Source organism: Symphalangus syndactylus, chromosome 12 (assembly GCF_028878055.3).
Source record: "Symphalangus syndactylus isolate Jambi chromosome 12, NHGRI_mSymSyn1-v2.1_pri, whole genome shotgun sequence".
NCBI lineage: Eukaryota > Metazoa > Chordata > Mammalia > Primates > Hylobatidae > Symphalangus > Symphalangus syndactylus.
This window is the reverse complement of record NC_072441.2, coordinates 6,308,566-6,331,663: the sequence shown is the minus strand read 5'-3', so window position 1 is coordinate 6,331,663 and position 23,098 is coordinate 6,308,566.

Sequence of the window (23,098 nt, the reverse complement as noted above, 5' to 3'; positions counted from 1 at the left end):
TAATGTTTTACAATATTTCAGTTAAAATAGAACTGACATAATTATATATCATCAGATTTTAATATATAAACATCATAGAAAATATATTCTCCAACCAGCAGAGGATGAAGTTAGAAATCAGTAACGGAGAACTAGAAAACTTCAATTTCTGAGAATTAAAAACACTCTCTAAACAACTAATGGATCATTACAGAAATCATAAAAAGAAATTTAAAAATACAGATGAATAAAAACAAAAACAAAACAAACATTATGGGACATAGTAAAATAAGTGCTAAGGAGAAAACTTATAGTTATAAAAGCTTCCATTTAAACAGAATAAAAACAAAAACAAAACAAAAATTATGGGACATAGTAAAATAAGTGCTAAGGAGAAAAGTTATAGTTAAAAAGCTTCCATTTAAACAGAATGCAGATCTTAAATCAAGAACCCATTTGTACAACTAGAAAAAGAAGAACAAAGAAAACCCAAAGGCAGCAGATGTAGAGAATTTAAAATGTAGAGAAAAATCAATGAAATCAAAAGTTGATTCTTCAAAAAAAATCAATGTGAAAACCTTTAGCTAGATTGACTTAAAATAAAGAAGGCTCAAATCACCAAAATCACAAATGAAAATGAGAACATTATTACTTACTCTGCATAAATAAAAAGTATTATAAGAGTACTATGAAAAATTATATGTCAAAAATTGCATGTACCAGATGAAATCGACAAATTCCTAGAAATATGCAACATACCAAGACTAAATCATGAAAAATAGAAAATCTGAATAGATCTATACTTAGTTAGGATTATGGATCTCTAATAAAAAATCTAGCAACAAAGAAAATTCCTGGACCTGACAGCTTCACTGCTGAATTATACTAAACATTTAAAGAAGAACTATAATAATGCCAGTCCTTCATAAACATTTCCAAAAACTTAAAGAGGAGGAATACTTCATGTGAGGCCAGCATCACCATACTACCAAAACCAGACAAAGATGTTGCAAAAAACAAAAAACAAGAAAACACAACAGACTAATATCTATTATGTACATCAACGCAAAAATCCTCCACAAAATACTAGCAAACCAAATTCAGCAGCATATTAGAATGACCAAGTGGGATTTATTCCTGGAATCTAAGCATGGTTCAACACACGAAAATTGATCAGTGTAATACCCCATATTAACAGAAGGGAAAAAATAAGCATAATTGTCTCAATTATGCATTTGGTAAAATTCAACATCTTTCATATCAAAAACACTCAACAAACTAGGAACTGAAGAAAACTACCTTAACATAATAAAATCCATACATAAATATTCAATAGCCAACATCACACTCACTGTTAAAAGACTGAAAGTTTTACCTCTAAGATCAGGAACAAGATAATGACGCATACATTGCCACTTGTATTCAACAAAATACTGAAAGTCCTAACCAGTGAAATCGGGCAAGGAAAAGACATAAAAGGCACCCAAGTTGGAAAGGAAGAAGTACAATTATCTGTGTTTGTACACAGCATAATACTTTAGGTATAAAACTCTAAAGATCACACACACACTCACATGCACACACACATAGTTAAAACTAAGAAACAAATTTAGGAAAGCAGTAGGATACAAAAGCAACACATAAACATTAGTTTCATTTTTACTTACTAACAATGAACAATCAGAAAAGAAAGTTAACAAAATAATTCCATTGATTATAGCATCAAAAAGAATTAAATACTTATTAACTTAGCCAGGGATATGAAAGACTTGTAAAACGAAAACTATGGAAGACTTAAATAAACAGAAAGATATTCCATGTCCATGTGTTGGAAGACTTAATATTTTTAAGATGTTAACACTACCCAAAGCAATCTTAACATTAAATACTATGCCCTTCAAAACTTCAGCAATTTTTATAGAAAGAAATAATCTATTCTAAAATGTATATGGAAAAACCAAGGGACACCAAATAGCCAAAACAATCTTAAAAAAGAACAAAGCTGGAGAACTCACACTTCCTGGTTTCAAAATTTATTACAAAGCTTCAGTAATCAAAACAGGGTGCCACAGGCATAAAGATAGACTTACAGGCCAATGAAGTAAAATCGAGATCCCAGAAATAAATCTTCACATATATGGTGAAATGATTTTTGACCATGGGTCCAAGATCATTCAATGAGAGAAAGAACAATCTTAAAAAAAAAAAAAAAAATGGTGGGATGGTGGCGGAACAACTGAAAAATCACATATAAAATAATGAAGTTGGACCCTTGTATAACAGTATGTGGAAAAATTGACTCAAAATTAATCAAAGAACTAAATGTAATACAAAAAATACTATAAAACTCTGAGAAGAAATAATAGAACAAAAGCTTCACAACATCGGAGTTGGCAATAATTTCTGAGATGTGACATCAAAGGCACAGGCAACAAAAGAAAAAAATTTAAAAATTGTAGTTGATAAACTTTTTAAAAAACTGTATTCAAAAAATACTATCATCAGAATAAAACGGCAACCCAGAGAATGAAAAATAAATTTGCAAATGATATTTGACAAGGGACTGAGATCCAGAATAGATGGGGAATTTTAAAATCTCACCAACAAAATAAAACAAATAGCCTGATTCAAAAATGGGCAAAGAACTTTTCTCCAAAGAATAGAAATGTTCAATAAGTACATAAAAGGAGCCTCAACATAACTAATCATTAATCAACATAATTAATTAGCAAATCAAAGCTAGAATAACATAACACCTCATACCCATTATGACAGTTACTATTTAAAAAACAGAAAATAAAAACTGTTGGCAAGAATGTGGGAAACTGTAACACTTGTGCACTGTTGGTGAGGATGTAAAATGATACAGCCACTGTAGAAAGCAGTATGTCAGTTCTTTTAAAGATTAAAAATATAAGTACATATAATCCAGCAACCCCAATCCAGGTATATACCCAAGAGATTTTAAAGCAAGGTCTTGAAGAGATATTTATACACACATGTTCACAGCAATATTATTCAAAATAGCTAAAATGGAAGCAATCCAAGTGTCTGTCAGTGGATTAATGGATAAGCAAAATGTAGTGTACACAAACAAAAGAATATTATTCAGCCTTAAAAATGAATACAATTCTGACATATTCTACAATAGGATGAAATGGAGGTCATTACGCTAAATTAAATAAGCCAATAACAAAAGACAAATGCTGTATGATTTCATTTGTATGAGGTTCTTAGAATAGTGAAAATCACAGACAAAACCAATGGTAGTTTCCAGAGATATATATTGATTAATGGGTCGAAAGCTTCGGTTTCACAAGACTAAAGAGCTCTGGAGATGGACGGTTATGATTATTGCACAATATAAATGTACTTAGTATCACTGACCTATATATAGCCATACACCACATAATGATGTTTCTGTCAACAACAGACCACTTACAGGTCATTATTGCCATAAGTTTGTTATGCAGCTGAAAAATTCCTATTGCCTAGTGAAACTGAAGCTATCATGTCACAGTACAATGCATCAATGCATTGCCTTTTCTATGTTTAGATACACAAATACTTAAGATTGTCTTATAATTATCTGTAATATTCAGTACAGTAACATGCTTTACAGGTTTGTAACCTATGGACACAATGTATCACTGTCTTTTAAGTGATGCATGGTCTACTTTAAAATAATTAAGATAATAAATTTCACATTAAGTGTATTTTATTTTGCAAAGTTACCATCTCTGTCTTCACTTACGGATATTGGGCAAAGTCTGAAGCAGGTGAGAGCCGTGATAATAAAATGAGTAGGAAAGTTTGTTAGGTGGGGCAGTGAGAGTTTGACAGAATTTACTGTCAAGATCCGATGCATAAGAACGGGCATTCATTATTACATGAAGAATAACAATTTTTAGAAGAGTATATGCAACATTATTCTATTTAGATAAATCTAAATAAAAATGACATATGTGTGTATATTTTATATGATTAGAATAAAGATCTCCAAGGAAACATGCAGATACTAATAGGGATTAGAAAGCTTTGGTAGAATTGATGTCCATTTAAATAAAAGAGTATTACCCTTATGTTCGAAGTGTATATCATGCTTGTAAAATAAACCAATACATTATACAAAATATGCTACTATTAAATTGAAACCAAATTCTTCTAATTATCTAAGAAAGGCAGAATTATGTAATGATCAGAAATAGACCCCTAAGCCAGGTTTTCTGGGTTGGATTTTCAGGTCTTCTATCACTCACCAGTTGTGTGATTAACCATTAGCGTTAACTTCTCCATTCCTCATAAATTTCTGTCAAGAATTCAGTATGCTGTACTTATAGATGTATGCATGTACACAGCATGCAGAAAAATACTGGTTTTTGTATTGTTATTATCCTATTCGGCTATTTGTGTTCATTCCAGTTAATGACTATAGTATAAAAATTTAAATTTATGCTACAAATTTATTTTAAATATTTACGCTTATCTCATAGTACTGAGTATTCAAATGCTCTCAGTTCTTTTTATCAGATGCTAATTACTGGTTTATCCAGAGATCCGAATCTGTGTTACAGTCATTTTCCAAGCTTGCCTCTGAAAACTCAAACAAAGAATAAATATCACTCTGTGTTTTTTACAGTTAAAAAACAAGGGAAATAAACGACCATCACGGGCATTTTACTCTAACCATACTGGTTATTTCAAAAACTAAAGTAAAAGGCAAATCAACTTAGTGATTAGTTTAATAACTCCTTTAAAAGAGTGAGTTTTTAATTAATACAAATGTGGCTGCTCAACAATGTACTCTATTATTCTTCTAACTGTACATCTCTGAATAACACATTGACCTGTTCAGTGATATTAAGGTTTGACAGTGGCCTTTATGGAAACGTGGGCGTGTTCCAGCTTCCACTTGCAGTGGTGTGTTGTAACGATGTTTCAGTCACTTCCAGATGGGAATATTTAGGTATCCCCCTACTGGAAAGGTTTGAAGACTGCTACTATTTCTCAAGGAGCACATAGATAAACCGAATTAGTGAGCAAAGGATCAGGCAGAGTGATTGTGTCTAACCAGGTTGTCCATGCCAAAAATAAGACAAACGAAACTAATTATGAATAAGTAATTAAATGTCTGTGTTTTCCAGACTTTTGACAAGTGAGTTTTAATAGTTTTCAGATAACTTCATGCCAACTCTATGAATGTGCATAAAGGAATGAAATAAGCTGTTTAAATGCAGACTTCAAAATGTCTACCCTGTGATGACTGCAGTTGACATCAGAAACTTAGTTAGGAAAACCAGGATGTGGGTTAGTGAGACTGGCCAGGATCTCAGTGGAACAAGGAAACAGTCAATATTCAATTATTATACACAGTTTATTATTTATCCTGAAGCTGGCAATGTAAGGGGCACAATTCAGCTTTTTAGAACATAATGTCAAATGTTAAATACCATCAAATCAATTCTAATTTCAACAGGACTTCTGACTGTACAGTTAGTCTGCTACTATCTTTACCTTAAAGAGAAACATACACCACACCAGTTTATCATAATTTCACTTTAAAACTAAAGAATATTTTTAATCTATTTTGGGAACGGTTTTACACATTTCATTGTGCCAGTCTATAATGTATACTTCCCTTTCAGAAAATGTGCTTTCAGTACACTGCCAACTAGTAAAAATTACCATCTGGTTATGTTAAAAGCAGTTCTTCCTTGTTTTTCATTTCAGCTTACCCTCAATCCACTCAGAATCAGATTCTTCACATACTTCTAAAGCTTTTGACTCAAGGTCAGAATGAAGTAAAATATTGCACTTTTTTTCTAAGGAAAAAGAGCTGAGTCAAATACACTCTATCCTACTGTACACTGAAGCTTTCTTGTTAAATTACAATTGGGATGTGAAATGTCTAGGGCAACCTTGTCCTGATTACTGATGACAAATGATTTTGGTGGACTCAACTGCACTTCTACTGCATTAGAAACGCACAGCATAGAACCTTCCTCCCATCGTGGGTGCTGGTAGAGTGTCCAATTTAAAATTGGGAAACATTTCCCTCAAATTGCAGCTGAAATTCAGCTAATTTTATCATTTCCAGAGGAACCATTCAATACCACTTATGAAGGTCACAAGACCTGCTTTCTTTCCTAATCTGAAATGCTGAGGACTTGCATAGGTACATTAAAACGCTCTTAAGCTGATTGGATTTGCTGGCAAGGTTGAAGGGTGACTAGCAGACAACTGCCACAGTCAAGGGTCAAAAGTGTTAGCAAACTTTTGCATTCATCCTAGGAAGAAGACAACAGCAGTGATTTATTAGGTAAAACAAAGATGTGATTGAAATCACAAATGGAAGACAGAATCCTGGGACTTATTTTCTTCTACTGAAAAATCGGGGCTTTAAAAATTTAAATATATTATTAAAAGAACACATTAAGACTAGCAAACAAGCCTATGAAAAGATGTTCAACATCACTGATCACCAGAGAAATGCAAACCAAAGCTACAATAGATATTATCTTACCCCAGTTAAAATGGCTTTTATCCAAAAGACAGGCAGTAACAAATGCTGAGAAGGGTGTGGAAAAAAGGAAACATTTGTACACTGTTGGCGGGAATGTAAATTTGTACAACCACCCACGACGGAGAACAGTTTGGCAGTTCCTCAAAAAACTAAAAATTGAGCTACCACATGATCCAGCAATCCCACTGGTGAGTATATACCAAAGAGAAAAAAAATGAGTAAATCAAAGAGATATCTGCACTCCTTTGTTTATTGCAGCACTGTTTACAACAGCTAAGATTTGGAAGAAAGCTAAGTGTCCATCAACAGAAGAATGGATGAAGAAAATGTGGTTCATATACACAATGGAGTACTATGCAGCCATAAAAAAGAATGAGAGTCAGTTATTTGCAACAATATGGATGGAAATGGAGATCATTAGGTTACTGGAAACAAGCCAGGCACAGAAGGACAAACATCGCATGTTCTCAATTATTTGTGGGATCTAAAAATCAAATCAGTTGAATTCATGGACATAGAAAGTAGAAGGGTGGTTACCAGAGGCTGGGAAGGGTAGTGGGTTTTTGGGAGGGGGCGGAGGGTGGAGATTGTTAATAGGTACAAAAAATAGAATGAATGAGACCTACTACTTGATAGCACAATAGGGTGACTATAGTCAATAATAACTTACTTGTATATTTCAAATTCACCTAAAGAGTGGAACTGGATTGTTTGTAACTCAAAGGATAAATGCTTAGGGAATGGATACCCCATTCACCATGATGTACTTCTTTCACGTTGCATGCTTGTATCAAAATATCTCATGTACCCCATAAATATACACACCTACTATGGACCCACAAAAAATTTAAAAATAATTAAAAAATAATTTAAATATATATTACAGTTTACAGTACTTGTGTAATATCAATACAAATATTAATATTTAATAATTAATTAAAATATTTATATAAACTGCAACCCACATCTCTCACACATAGTAGGCATTCAACATAGAGTCACATCAGTTATTTTTTGTGAATAATAATAATCAAAACCTAACATTTAATACATACTATATAATTAACACTGTCTTTCAAGATATACGAACATCCTACTTTATTCCTCACAACAAGCCTATGATGTAGATATAGAATATAGGACATAGATAATTCCTTTGTACCAATGGAAAACTTGGGAAACTGAATAGTTAAATAATTAGTTCCAGCAATTAAATGGCAGAACAAGGAATAAAATATAAGGTTGTGTAATTATTTTGCCTAATTTCTTCACCACTGTGAATGCTAACGCTCTAAAATATTGCTGAAAAAACACACGGGCCCTTGTCTTCATTGATCTTGCATAATACAGAAAATGATGTTACATTATGGCAAATATAATCTGTTTATTCATTTCTGATATTAAAATAGAAATGCTTGGCTAACATTTGAGCTAGTTGTAATGTTATCATATAAAAAGTATTAACCATCTTGTTTCTGTTGCACAAAATAATACTTTATTTGAATACTTCACATGGTAAAAATAGTTGCAAAAATATTTTCTACATAGAAGTGTAAATATTAATTTATTTTAACATCAATGTGTATCTTATAATACATGTTTATTATTCCCTATCTTATTAATAATGTTTGTTCCTGCACTTAGTGTATTCTTCAGAAAATAGTGAGAGAAGTGGTGGGGAGAAGTTACTGGCCGAGAATCAAGGAAAGCCAACATAAACATCTACATGGCACTCGGACTTTTTGTCAGAGATACATGTGTCCAGTCAGATCCTCTTCGGATTTAAGTGAATAGCAATGCTTTGAGTCTTCTAAATTATCACTGTTTAGATGCCTTATGTAATTTATACCAATAATTAGGTGCAGCCCAGCTTTGTATAGTTTCACTACAGAAACTTGACATATTTCATGCGAAAATAAACTGCTGCCTCTTCCACAGTCATGGATGCTGACTCATGAAAAGATTTGAGGTAACTTACTCACTTCTGTTTGCTTCACAACAGTTTTTTATAATTTCAAGAGTAAGTGTGATAATGAATACTAAGCAGAAAAAAAAGCCATATACATTTGGCTCAGACTGAAAGTCAAATTCAAACATCATCAGAAATGCTTCTATAGAAGATGAATGGAATAAGTAATTGTTGGATCAGGAACCCCTAAAGACACTGAACTGTTTTCCGTTTTCAAGCACTGACATCATTCTGAAAGCAGAAGGCAGAGAGGGAGGCTCATGTTCCACATACTCATAAAGTTTATACATTTTAGGAGTTCAGAGAATTCATTTAATAAGAGAAATGGAAGCACTTTCTTTATGAAATCTGAAGTCCATGATGGCAAAATACTTTGCCCTGTATCACTTGGAAATGTGGAACGTGAGGACTTTAACTGGTATTACTACTCATCCAGCTAATAGTAACACGAAACACCTACTACAAATGGAAGACAAGTTTATGTAACTTGAAAAACGTCACTGATTTTTAATTTTGTATTTTATGCATATAATTTAGCATTTTCATCCTTATCCAAGGCTCCCATGGGTATTTTTTAGGAAATGGAATTTCTTGAAAAAACAGTCTGAAAAAATAAACTAAGCAACTTACATAAAATTAAATGGCATACTTCCTAAATACTGGATTAAAGGATATCAACATCTCTACAAAATTTATACTTTGGAAGAAATTAAGAATTAACTAAAACAATGTGTAGCTTTCAGGCTTAGAAGAAATAAAGGTTGTGTTTTACTGGTCATTATCTGAATTTCAGAATGCTGAGGCTCTTAAGAAGTTTATATAGACATTGAAGGGACACAAGAAACACACAAAGCACCCAACTTATTTTGGACACCAGTAGACAAGGCATTTTAATGCATGTTATGTCCTAAATCTCCATTAACAACTCTAAAAATTATGTGCCAGAAGAGAATTTCCATGTGCTGCCGATAGGTTAGAGTGTGAAAAAAACCTGTCCTCGGAACCATTTTTCCAATGTAATCACTTACTAGATAAACTTATATCCATTCTTGTGGGTTTCAACACTATCCACTTGGGCTGATCCTATTCTCTGCTTCCTATTCAAGACATTGTACAGCACTTCCCCTGCCTGTCTTGGATAAGATAATTAGTATACAATTAAATAAGCAAGTCTATTATTATCTCTCTCTGTATATGTGTGTATATTCCCTTCCTTTAAAAATGTAAGGTTCACTCATCCCTTTATCCCTCGCCAGTTACTGTCCCACATATCTTTATCATGCCATCCTAGTATGATAGAGCATCTGTTAGTTATCACCGCCATAACTTTTTATAACATACCACCTCCAAATTTAATAGCTTAAAACAATCACTTATTATTTTTCAAATGTCTATAGATTAGTTAACTGGTTCTGCCTATCTGAGCTGGGAGCAGTGGATCTTACACATGCATCGGTTTTCAGCTGGTGGGTCAGGCAGACATTGGTTGACATAGTTTGCCCTCAGCTGAAAGTATTCACCTGTGTTCTAATCTCTCATTCTTTAGCACACTAACCCAGGTATGATCTCACGGTGGAGGGAGAGGAGCCAGTGAGGAAGCAAAAATGCACAAGCACTTACTCCCGCTCCATCCCACATGTGCTCTGCCCCATTCCAGTGATACTCAATAACAAGATGTGAGCTTGCCAAGAAAATGGCATAGTTTCCTAGAAAAACCTCACTTTAAAGAGATTACTGGTATAAATCACTGTGTCTATGTATTCTGTAAAGTTATTCACTTGGTTGGTAAAATTTTCATGGAACTTGCATGTGTCTTTACCACAACAGTGCAGTTTTACTACTGTTGAGAGTTCAGATCAATTATTAACTCTTAAGGACGGATATCAGTTAATAAGCTGAATACCAAACACTTCATATTAAATATATATAACTACAGTAATTTTAAAATTTTCAGACAGCTTTTTACTTTTTTGTCTCACTTCCTTTAATCAATTTTTTAAATATTTTGCTTTATTTTAAAATTGTGAAGCATTTAGAAAATATTTTGTTTTTGGGGGGTGGAGCCAAGATGGCCGAATAAGAACAGCTCTGGTCTCCAGCTCCCAGCCCCAGCGACACAGAAGACGGGTGATTTCTGCATTTCTGCTTGAGGTACCGGTTTCATCTCACTAGGGATTGCCAAACAGTGGGTGCAGGACAGTCGGTGAAGCGCACTGTGCGCGAGCCGAAGCAGGGCGAGGCATTGCCTCACTGGGGAAGTGCAAGGGGTCAAGGAGTTCCCTTTCCTAGTCAAAGAAAGGGGTAACAGATGGCACCTGGAATATCGGGTCAGTCCCATCCTAATACTGCACATTTCCAACGGGCCTGGAAAATGGCACACTAGGAGATTGTGTCCCGCACCTGGCTCGGAGGGTCCTATGCCCACGGAGTCTCGCTGATTGCTAGCACAGCAGTCTGAGATCAAGCTGCAAGGCGGCAGTGACGCTGGGGGAGGGCCACCCACAATTGCCCAGGCTTGCTTAGGTAAACAAAGCAGCCAGGAAGCTCGAACTGGGTGGAGCCCATCACAGCTCAAGGAGGCTGGCCTGCCTCTGTAGGCTCCACCTCTGGGGGCAGGGCACAGACAAACAAAAAGTCAGCAGGAACCTCCTCACACTTAAATGTCCCTGTCTGACTGACAGCTTTGAAGTGAGTAGTGGTTCTCCCAGCACACAGCTGGAGATCTGAGAAAGGACAGACTGCCTTCTAAAGTGGGTCCCTCACCCCTGAGCAGCCTAACTGGGAGGCACCCCCCCAGTAGGGACAGAATGACACCTCACACGGCCAGGTACTCCTCTGAGACAAAACTTCCAGAGGAACTATCAGACAGCTGAATTTGTGGTCTCACGAAAATCCGCTGTTCTGCAGCCACCACTGCTGACACCCAGCCAAACAGGGTCTGGAGTGGACCTCTAGCAAACTCCAACAGACCTGCAGCTGAGGGTCCCGTCTGGTAGAAGGAAAACTAACAAACAGAAAGGACATCCACACCAAAAACGCATCTGTACATCACCATCATCAAAGACAAAAAGTAGATAAAACCACAAAGATGGGGAAACAACAGAGCAGAAAAACTGGAAACTCTAAAAAACAGAGCACCTCTCCTCCTCCAAAGGAACACAGTTCCTCACCAGCAACAGAACAAAGCTGGATGGAGGATGACTTTGACGAGTTGAGAGAAGAAGGCTTCATACGTTCAAACTACTCTGAGCTACGAGAGGAAATGCAAAACAATAGCAAAGAAGTTAAAAACTTTGAAAAAAAAATTAGAAGACTGGATAACTAGAATAAGCAATGGAGAGAAGGGCATAAAGGAGCTAATGGAGATGAAAGCCAAGTATCGGGAACTACGCAAAGATTGCAGAAGTCTCAGTAGCAGATGCGATCAACTGGAAGAAAGGGTATCACTGATGGAAGATGAAATGAATGAAATGAAGAGAGAAGGGAAGTTTAGAGAAAAAAGAATAAAAAGAAATGAACAAAGCCTCCAAGAAATTTGGGACTATGTGAAAAGACCAAACCTACGTCTGATTGGTGTACCTGAAAATGATGGGGAGAATGGAACCAAGTTGGAAAACACTCTGCAAGATATTATCCAGGAGAACTTCCCCAATCTAGCAAGGCAGGCCAACATTCAGATTCAGGAAATACAGAGAACGCCACAAAGATACTCCTTGAGAAGAGCAACTCCAAGACACATAATTGTCAGATTCACCAAAGTTGAAATGAAGGAAAAAATGTTAAGGGCAGCCAGTGAGAAAGGTCGGGTTACCCACAAAGGGAAGCCCATCAGACTAAGAGCTGATCTCTCAGCAGAAACTCTACAAGCCAGAACATACTGGGGGCCAATATTCAACATTCTTAAAGAAAAGAATTTTCAGCCCAGAATTTCCTATCCAGCCAAACTAAGCTTCATAAGTGAAGGAGAAATAAAATACTTTACAGAGAAGCAAACGCTGAGTGATTTTGTCACCACCAGGCCTGCCCTAAAAGAGCTCCTGAAAGAAGTACTAAATATGGAAAGGAACAACCGGTACCAGCCCCTGCAAAAACACGCCAAATTGTAAAGACCATCCAGGCTAGGAAGAAACTGCAGCAACTAACGAGCAAAGTAACCAACTAACATCATAATGACAGGATCAGATTCACACATAACAATATTAAAGTTAAATGTAAATGGGCAAAATGCTCCAGTTAAAAGACATAGACCAGCAAACTGGATAAGGAGTCAGGACCCATCAGTGTGCTGTATTCAGGAAACCCATCTCACGTGCAGAGACACAAATAGACTCAAAATAAAAGGATGGAGGAAGATCTATCAAGTAAATGGAAAACAAAAAAAGGCAGGGGTTGCAATCCTAGTCTCTGATAAAATAGACTTTAAACCAACAAAAATCAAAAGAGACAAAGAAGGCAATTACATAATGGTAAAGGGATCAATTCAAAAAGAAGAGCTAACTATCCTAAATATATATGCAGCCAACACAGGAGCACCCAGATTCATAAAGCAAGTCCTGAGTGACCTATAAAGGGACTTAAACTCCCACACAATAATAATGGGAGATTTTAACACCCCACTGTCAACATTAGACAGATCAATGAGACAGAAAGTTAACAAGGATATCCAGGAATTGAACTCAGCTCTACATAAAGGGGACCTAATAGACATCTACAGAATTCTCCACCCCAAATCAACAGAATATACATTTTTTTCAGCACCACACCACACCTATTCCAAAATTGACCACATCGTTGGAAGTAAAGCTCTCCTCAGCAAATGTAAAAGAACAGTAATTATAACAAACTCTCTCGCAGACCACAGTGCAATCAAACTAGAACTCAGGATTAAGAAACTCACTCAAGACCACTCAAGTACATGGAAACTGAACAACCTGCTCCTGAATGACTACTGGGTACATAATGAAATGAAGGCAGAAATAAAGATGTTCTTTGAAACCAACGAGAACAAAGACACAACATACCAGAATCTCTGGGACACGTTCAAAGCAGTGTGTAGAGGGAAATTTATAGCACTAAATGCCCTCAAGAGAAAGCAGGAAAGATCCAAAACTGACACCCTAACATCACAATTAAAAGAACTAGAAAAGCAAGAGCAAACACATTCAAAAGCTAGCAGAAGGCTAGAAATAACTAAAATCAGAGCAGAACTGAAGGAAATAGAGACACAAAAAACCCTTCAAAAAATTAATGAATCCAGGAGCTGCTTATTTGAAAAGATCAACAAAATTGATAGACCGCTAGCAAGACTAATAAAGAAGAAAAGAGAGAAGAATCAAATAGATGCAATAAAAAATGAAAAAGGGGATATCACCACCGATCCCACAGAAATACAATCTACCATCAGAGAATACTACAAACACCTCTATGCAAATAAACTAGAAAATCTAGAAGAAATGGATAAATTCCTCGACAAATACACCCTCCCAAGACTAAATCAGGAAGAAGTTGAATCTCTGAATAGACCAATAACAGGTTCTGAAATTGTGGCAATAATCAATAGCTTACCAACCAAAAAGAGTCCAGGTCCTGATGGATTCACAGCTGAATTCTACCAGAGGTACAAGGAGGAACTGGTACCATACCTTCTGAAACTATTCCAATCGATAGAAAAAGAGGGAATCCTCCCTAACACATTTTATGAAGCGAGCATCGTCCTGATACCAAAGCCTGGCAGAGACATAACCAAAAAAGAGAATTTCAGACCAATATCCTTGATGAACATTGATGCAAAAATCCTCAATAAAATACTGGCAAACCGAATCCAGCAGCACATCAAAAAGCTTATCCACCATAATCAAGTGGGCTTCATCCCTGGGATGCAAGGCTGGTTCAACATACACAAATCAATAAATGTAATCCAGCATATAAACAGAACCAAAGACAAAAAGCACATGTTTATCTCAATAGATGCAGAAAAGGCATTTGAAAAAATTCAACAACCCTTCATGCTAAAAACTCTCAATAAATTAGGTATTGATGGGACGTATCTCAAAATAATAAGAGCTATCTACAACAAACCCACAGCCAATATCATACTGAATGGGCAAAAACTGGAAGCATTCCCTCTGAAAACTGGCACAAGACAGGGATGCCCTCTCTCACCGCTCCTATTCAACATAGTGTTGGAAGTTCTGGCCAGGGCAATCAGGCAGGAGAAGGAAATAAAGGGTATTCAGTTAGGAAAAGAGGAAGTCAAATTGTCCCTGTTTGCAGATGACATGATTGTATATCTAGAAAACCCCATTGTCTCAGCCCAAAATCTCCTTAAGCTGATTAGCAACTTCACCAAAGTCTCAGGATACAAAATCAATGTACAAAAATCACAAGCATTCTTGTACACCAATCACAGACAGACAGAGAGCCAAATCATGAGTGAACTCACATTCACAATTGCTTCAAAGAGAATAAAATACCTAGGAATCCAACTTACAAGGGACGTGAAGGACCTCTTCAAGTACTACAAACCACTGCTCAATGAAATAAAAGAGGATAAAAACAAATGGAAGAACATTCCATGCTCATGGATTGGAAGAATCAATATCGTGAAAATGGCCATACTGCCCAAGGTAATTTATAGATTCAATGCCATCACCATCAAGCTACCAATGACTTTCTTCACAGAATTGGAAAAAACTACTTTAAAGTTCATATGGAACCAAAAAAGAGCCCGCATCGCCAAGTCAATCCTAAGCCAAAAGAACAAAGCTGGAGGCATCACGCTACCTGACTTCAAACTATACTACAAGGCTACAGTAACCAAAACAGCATGGTACTGGTACCACAACAGAGACATAGATCAATGGAACAGAACAGAGCCCTCAGAAATGATGCCGCATATCTACAACTATCTGATCTTTGACAAAACTGACAAAAACAAGAAATGGGGAAAGGAATCCCTATTTAATAAATGGTGCTGGGAAAACTGGCTAGCCATATGTAGAAAGCTGAACCTGGATCCCTTCCTTACACCTTATACAAAAATTAATTCAAGATTGATTAAAGACTTAAATGTTAGACCTAAAACCATTAAAATCCTACAAGAAAACCTAGGCAATACCATTCAGGACATAGGCGTGGGCAAAGACTTCATGTCTAAAACTCCAAAAGCAATGGCAACAAAAGCCAAAATTGACAAATGGGATCCAATTAAAGAGCTTCTGCACAACAAAAGAAACTACCATCAGTGTGAACAGGCAACCTACAGAATGGGAGAAAATTTTTGCAACCTACTCATCTGACAAAGGGCTAATATCCAGAATCTACAATGAACTCAAATTTACAAGAAAAAAACAAACAACCCCATCAAAAAGTGGGCAAAGGACATGAACAGACACTTCTCAAAAGAAGACATTCATGCAGCCAAAAAACACATGAAGAAATGTTCATCATCACTCGCCATCAGAGAAATGCAAATCAAAACCACAGTGAGATACCATCTCACACCAGTTAGAATGGCCATCATTAAAAAATCAGGAAACAACATGTGCTGGAGAGGATGTGGAGAAATAGGAACAGTTTTACACTGTTGGTGGGACTGTAAACTAGTTCAACCATTGTGGAAGTCAGTGTGGCGATTCCTCAGGGATCTAGAACTAGAAATACCATTTGACCCAGCCATCCCATTACTGGGTATATACCCAAAGGACTATAAATCATGCTGCTATAAAGACACATGCACATGTATGTTTATTGCGGCAGAATTCACAATAGCAAAGACTTGGAACCAACCCAAATGTCCAACAACAATAGACTGGATTAAGAAAATGTGGCACATATACACCGTGGAATACTATGCAGCCATAAAAAAGGATGAGTTCGTGTCCTTTGTAGGGACATGGATGAAATTGGAAAACATCATTCTCAGTAAACTATCACAAGGACAAAAAACCAAACACCGCATGTTCTCACTCATAGGTGGGAATTGAACAATGAGAACTCATGGACACAGGAAGGGGAACATCACACTCCGGGGACTGTTGTGGGGTGGGGGGAGGGGGGAGGGACAGCATTAGGAGATATACCTAATGCTAAATGACGAGTTAATGGGTGGAGGAAATCAACATGGCACATGGATACATATGTAACAAACCTGCACATTGTGCACATGTACCCTAAAACCTAAAGTATAATAAAAAAAAAATATTTTGTTTTTGTAAAACATAGGTAAAATTTTGTTGAACACCATCAATTGCATATTAAATTAAAAATGAAAGATCTCGAAGTTTGAAATACTAGCTAACATAAAATATTAGTAAAATAATAACTAAACCTTATGAATAATTTTGGCATTGTAAGTACTTTTTTAAAATTATTGACTACTCTACAAAACCCTGCAAAAAGAGAGCCCATTATTATATCCACTAGACTTATGAAAAAACAGAAAAACAAAGAAGTGAAATGTTTAACAAAAGCCAACCAGTTTTTAAGTGGAAGCACCAAGATTCCAATTCAAGTTACTCTGAACTATAATTCTCTACACCATATTTACGATGGTAAAATTTAATATCTACAGAAAACTACTATTGCTGATTTTTTCAGATATAGCTTTACAAACTGTTTTGATGTGTAATATATCACTATTTTGAAAAATTGGGACATATTTGAACTAACGTTGTATTACTTCTTGCTCATTTAACTTCCTTTACATTATAACATCTTTCCATAGAGCTGGTTTCAGGATAGTGTCTCTAAATTGACAAGTTCAATGAGAAAATGTTAACGCTATAATAATTTACTCATTGTTTTCAAAATTGTTCATGTGGTATACAAGAATGTCTCATTGTTACCCAAAATACCACAAGTTGTAAATAGTGAAAATAATCAATAGCAGAAAGTAATGTATAGTGCAATTTATCTTTGTCACTCTACCTTTTCTGGATCTTTGAGTACAAAGTATATGCTGATGTGTACGTATCAATATGGCAGTTCACACTTTTCAAATTTCCTTATCATGAACATTGATCCATCCTAGTTAACTTGAAACTAGCATACCCCTACTCATTTATTTAGCTAAATTCATATCCTTATATTTTAAGTAAACTCAAATAATGGCTCTAACTAGTATAAAATATGGCATGTAGAAAGAGTTGCTTGTGGCAGAAAAGCCTTTTTAAGCATTTTCAAAAAGGAAGAGTTTTCAACTTTATGGATTCAAAACTAAAATTGTTCTCCATTGAATCAACTGAAAACCAAATATGGAGACGCAACTTTTTTATGTCTACAATTAGCTATTTGACTTTAAGTTAGATATTTCCGACAAGTAGTAGTAGGTTGAGATAATCCATTGTACCAAGCACAGACCATGAATTTTTTTTCAACTTTACTTTTCAGCTATGTGTTTGGTGTATGTTTGGACCTTTCTTCTGATCTGTTCTCTAGTCGTATCAGAACCTATCAAGTGTCTATTACGTTGCCAGGCACATTTGTGAGACAGAGTAAGGCCAGGCGAGAATTCCTTTCGTTAAGTGTTTGATCTATTAATTAGCATGTTTTCCTGAAATGGTTGCTTTTAATCATATTGTAGAACTCTATGCACAAAAGTATTATTTTGCAATTCTTTGATACTATATGAAAGAGTGATCCACACAACACATTATAAAGAACAGAGGGATAATTGAGAATACCTAAGCTACATAATGGGAAGCAAACACTAAGCCATTTCCTTGATAGGTAACGTGACTTTTGAGGCAACCAGCTAAAAATAAAACACACCATATATATAATGAGTCTTTAATTATTCCATTCTATGGTATGGAGTAACCCTTTCCACAGACGTGTGGCAAAGAAACATGGTTTGTGCCATTCATAAGTGGATTTCCCTCCCTTTTATTTCCTCCGAGTCTTCTTTTTGTTTCTAATTCCTCTTCCGTATATTACATAGTCCTTGTCTTACAATGCTCTGTGTCACAATGGAACTTCCTTAGATTTTGTTTTTAATATGAATTATTGAAAGTAACCATTCTTTCTTTGTGACAATGAAAAATTGATTTTTAAACTTTTATTAACATGTAATACATTTGGAGAATGTATTATACGTCAATATCCATGTAGCCAATAGTCAAATCAGATAAGAAATATTGCTAATGTCTTTGAAATTCGTCTCTTCCACTCCAAGAGTCACAAAAAATTTCCTTCCTTTCTACTTTGTATAAGTGGAATTAAACAGTATGTATCTTCTGTGTCTAGATTTCTTCACTCAACACTGTATTTTGGAGAGTCATTTAACTACAGCCCACGGTTGTAGTTCAATCTTATTGCTTAATAGTATTACACTGCATGAATGTGCAATAATTAATTTATCTCTTCTACATTTTCTGGGCATTTGAGTGATCTCCAGTGTGTGGCTATTTTGAATACTGCTGACACAAACATTTCAGTACGGTTTTTTAAACACATGTACACATTTTTATTGAGTTTCTGGGTCATGGTATATGCATAGTCACATGTAAATTTTTGGCAGAGTTTCTTTTTAATTAAGTTTTATAACTTGTGCTTCTGCTGTGCCCATTTGCATGGATATTGACACTATTCTCTCCTCTCCAATGAAAGCTCATAGGCACAAGCCAAAGACCTCTATTACCTGGCAATGGGACTTCTGCTTCATGTACACTGAGAGTTGCTATTCAATGATTTTCAGAATTTCATGGCAGTGACTGGAGTTCTATGGCCCAACTTAGGCTCAACCAATAAAAAGCCCCCTGGTCCTGTAGAAATCAGATTAATACTACTTCTTGTCTTCCATTAGTGAGTATCTCTCCCAATTATAGCCAGATGGGATTTTGCTGTTTAGTGATTTCATGCTAATAAATTATAGATCACAGATTCACACATAATCTTTGATTTAATTCTCACATACTATTTCTATAGGGTCATGTTAGCATCTCCTGTTCACTGAGAAGTAATCAGAGCAGGTAATTTTCTTAAGGCTTCTATCAACCACATTGTTGATTGAATGTCATAATTGTTGATATCAAGGATCATATTACTTCAAAAAATAAACATTGGTAACTAGTGATAGCCAAATAATGGGAAAAAAAGAGTTTATATATATACAAATAAAGTATATTTAATATATATATATAAAGTATATATAAATAGAGTATATATAAAGTATATATATATAAATAAAGAGTATATATAAAGAGTAGATGTAATTGATCTAAACAGCGGCTACGAAAATATATTAGTACATATAAATAAAGGGTAGACGAAATTGCTCTTCAAATATTCGAATATCTTAGTCATTTATAAAAATTATTCATTTTAATATAAATAATTTGATAAAGAATTTGGCCTTGCAAATGTACCTATAAAGAGGCCAACAAACTATTAAATTTGTACAAATATGTTTAAATTTGTATCTGTGGAAGACCTTATTTACCCAATTTGCCAATATTCATGTATTGTACCCAATTACAAAATAAACCAATATATGACAGTGATAATTGTCTAGATATCTGCCAACTATTTTATGTCTAGCCAATTCTAATCCCAAAGTATGTATCTTCTTCCAAATTTTAAGCATACATTATGAATCTCAAAAATAATTCAATCTTTTTCAGCCATTGTGAAAAATATTATTATACTTGTTAACAAGTTCATTTTACTTGTTATTATTTATATTTTGAGGACAGGTTAAAAATATGTTATAGCCCGACAAAAATAAAATAAAGCTCATCAATTTATCAAAAACACTATCTGTATAAACACACATCTCTCTATGTTTTACATGGCATCAACAACTATTTTCCTGCTGCCATCGAATAAATATAATGTGACTTAAGTCTAAAAAGTTGTGAAAGTAAATGTATCTACATATTTTAGCCTCTCAAAACTGCCTCTTATTGTGCAATATGGAAATTTACAACTCACTAAACTTTTCAATAAATCTCTTGCAAAATTAAACTCAAATAATTGAAAACATTATAAATGTTTACCTAACATTAGAGAATAACTGCTAACAGTAAAATTTGAAACATTGTTTAGCCAAATTTACATTTGACGCAGTACATAGAATTACAAGACAAGCCATAATTCATAAAATTAAATTGTCTGTTAATGCCAACAATACTTTGACAAATTTTCGATAAATTTTACTTAATTAATGATTTTAACCCCCGAAACATTCCCATGATAGCTACTTTGAAGTATAGCTACTCTCAACTGTTCAAATGCACCTATCTTTCAAAATACAGGGTGCATAATATTTCCTCCTATTATGCTGATAATAATTGCAACAGCGAACATAATTTCTTTTGTAACTGAGTGCCTCTGAACAAAAAATTAATACTTATCTGTTTCTATGCACTGCTATGCATTTTGTGCCTACTATATTTTACATCTACCAAATGCCTGAATCTATTCTTTCTTGCGTTGAAATATTTTCATACATTGCTTCTTTCACCCTCTCCATTTTGTATTCACCATATGCACTATATTTAGCAATCATAATCACCTCACAATGGTCAATCCCAATGTCCCTTCAGTTTCAGCAAACTGTAAGCTGTTCGCAGTATTTGGTCCTCACCATTACCTATTGCTGTTTTCCTTCACTTTCTTCTTTAAAATAATTACCCCTTCCTTCCATATTATTCTCATGTTATATAACCACATTACCATGGTTTTTCTCCTCCCTCATCCCTACCTTAACTACTCATGAGCCCTTTCCCACCATCTTTGCTGGCTTCATTTTTACGATTTTTTTCTAACCCTGGGTAATTAATTTTAATCTTCTGCCTTCAAATTTTCTCTTTTCTTCTACCTCTGAAATCTCAACTATTATTTTTATTTGATGAATCGGAAGCCACTCCATCTAAAACTTCCTATCACCAATTCCCTCTGCTACTTAGCTCCTTTCATTTCCATGGCCTGCTGTCATTTCAGTAATCCAAAATCAAATTAACATTCTTTCTATAAAATTAGTTTCCTTTTCTTACTCTCCTGTTTTTTCAAAATTTCTATTATTCCAGACAAAATTTTCACTGTTGCTTTCAGGTAACAGAGTCTATCTATACTTTTTTTGTTGTTTTAATTTTTATTTTTGGTGCGAGGTCTCACATCTCTCCCTCTTGCTCCTTCCATCACTATTCCTTGCCTTTTTAGTTTCTGGGCTTTTAGGCCTTCTGTAGGGCAATTCCTCTTTCCTGTCGCTCATAACACACACTATTGCCACGTTAGTCTTCCTAAAAGCCTAATTCTATCTTTATACTCCGACACCAGATTCATTAATTGGATCATCAAATTCCTGGATAGTCTGGCCAAAATCAGCAGTACTAGACTCAACTAGAGATGGCAAACAAAACCATATCTGCCATCACGAATGGCCACAACTCTGCACACTGCCACCTGGACAACCCTTTACATTTTCATACTTTGCATGGATCATATTTCAGCATTTGAATACCCTTGCTCTCAACCTTACTTTACAATTAGTCTTCCATAAAGCCCAAATTACTTCCTCTAAGAAACGTCCCTGAACTTGCCTCCGTGCAACACTATTTATCACGAAGCACAAACTTACCTTCCTCTGACCACTCACTCTTATTGAAGTGGACATCCACTTGGTTCTTTCACATGTAGCCTTATGTTGTTGTTGTTCATATATAGGACACCAAATATTAGCTAACCTACATGTTAGTATTTTTTAAAAAGAATACATCATTGTGTTGTAAATATCTTTGGATTCGAGTATTTTTATGATTATAAACCTTACATAATTTTTATACTTTTATTTTAAAAAATTTATTGGATATTTTATTTATTGAGTAATTACAACACCAAGCAACTTCCTAACCCCTATAAATAATTTATCCATTTAGCCCTGATTAAAGATAGGCATTACCTTATCACTATTTTAGAGATGGAAAAACTGAGGTTCTGAGAGGCTAAATTACTTGAGTTCACCACAAAGTGACGGGATCAAGGTTCATGTGAGTTAGTCCGGCTCTAGAGAGTGCTCTGTTCAACACTATGCTGCAAATCAATAATGATACTAATAATATTTATTATTATGTAATTACCAATGAATCTGCCAGTGTGAGATAATCAACCTTATGCATTGTTTTGCTGAATTAACTTTTCATTTTTTCTAGGCATGTTTTTATTTTGACAAAGTTGACAATTCCATGTATAATTTCATTTCTTGCTTTATGATTTCATGGTTTTATGTCTATATATTATGGCATCATGTGGCCATAAAATAAATGGTGCTGATTTGTGGGAATTTAAGTCTATCCACACACACACAATTATTTGTCAGTGCTTGATGAACTCTCTGTATCAGAGAGTCATCCACAATCACACTTCACATTCTATACAATCAGTTTCCTTTTCTTACTCTCCTGTTTTTACAACATTTCTATTATTCCAGACAAAATTTTGACTGTTACTTTTCCTTTATGTTCATATTCAGGTAACAGAGTCTAGCTATACTTTTCGTTGTTGCAGTTTTAAGTTTTATCTTTGGTGCAAGGTCTCACATCACTCCCTCTTGCTCTTTCCATCACTTAGTCCCTTTTGCCTTTTCAGTTCCTGGTTCTTTAGTTCTTGGCTTAGATTTCTATTCCCTT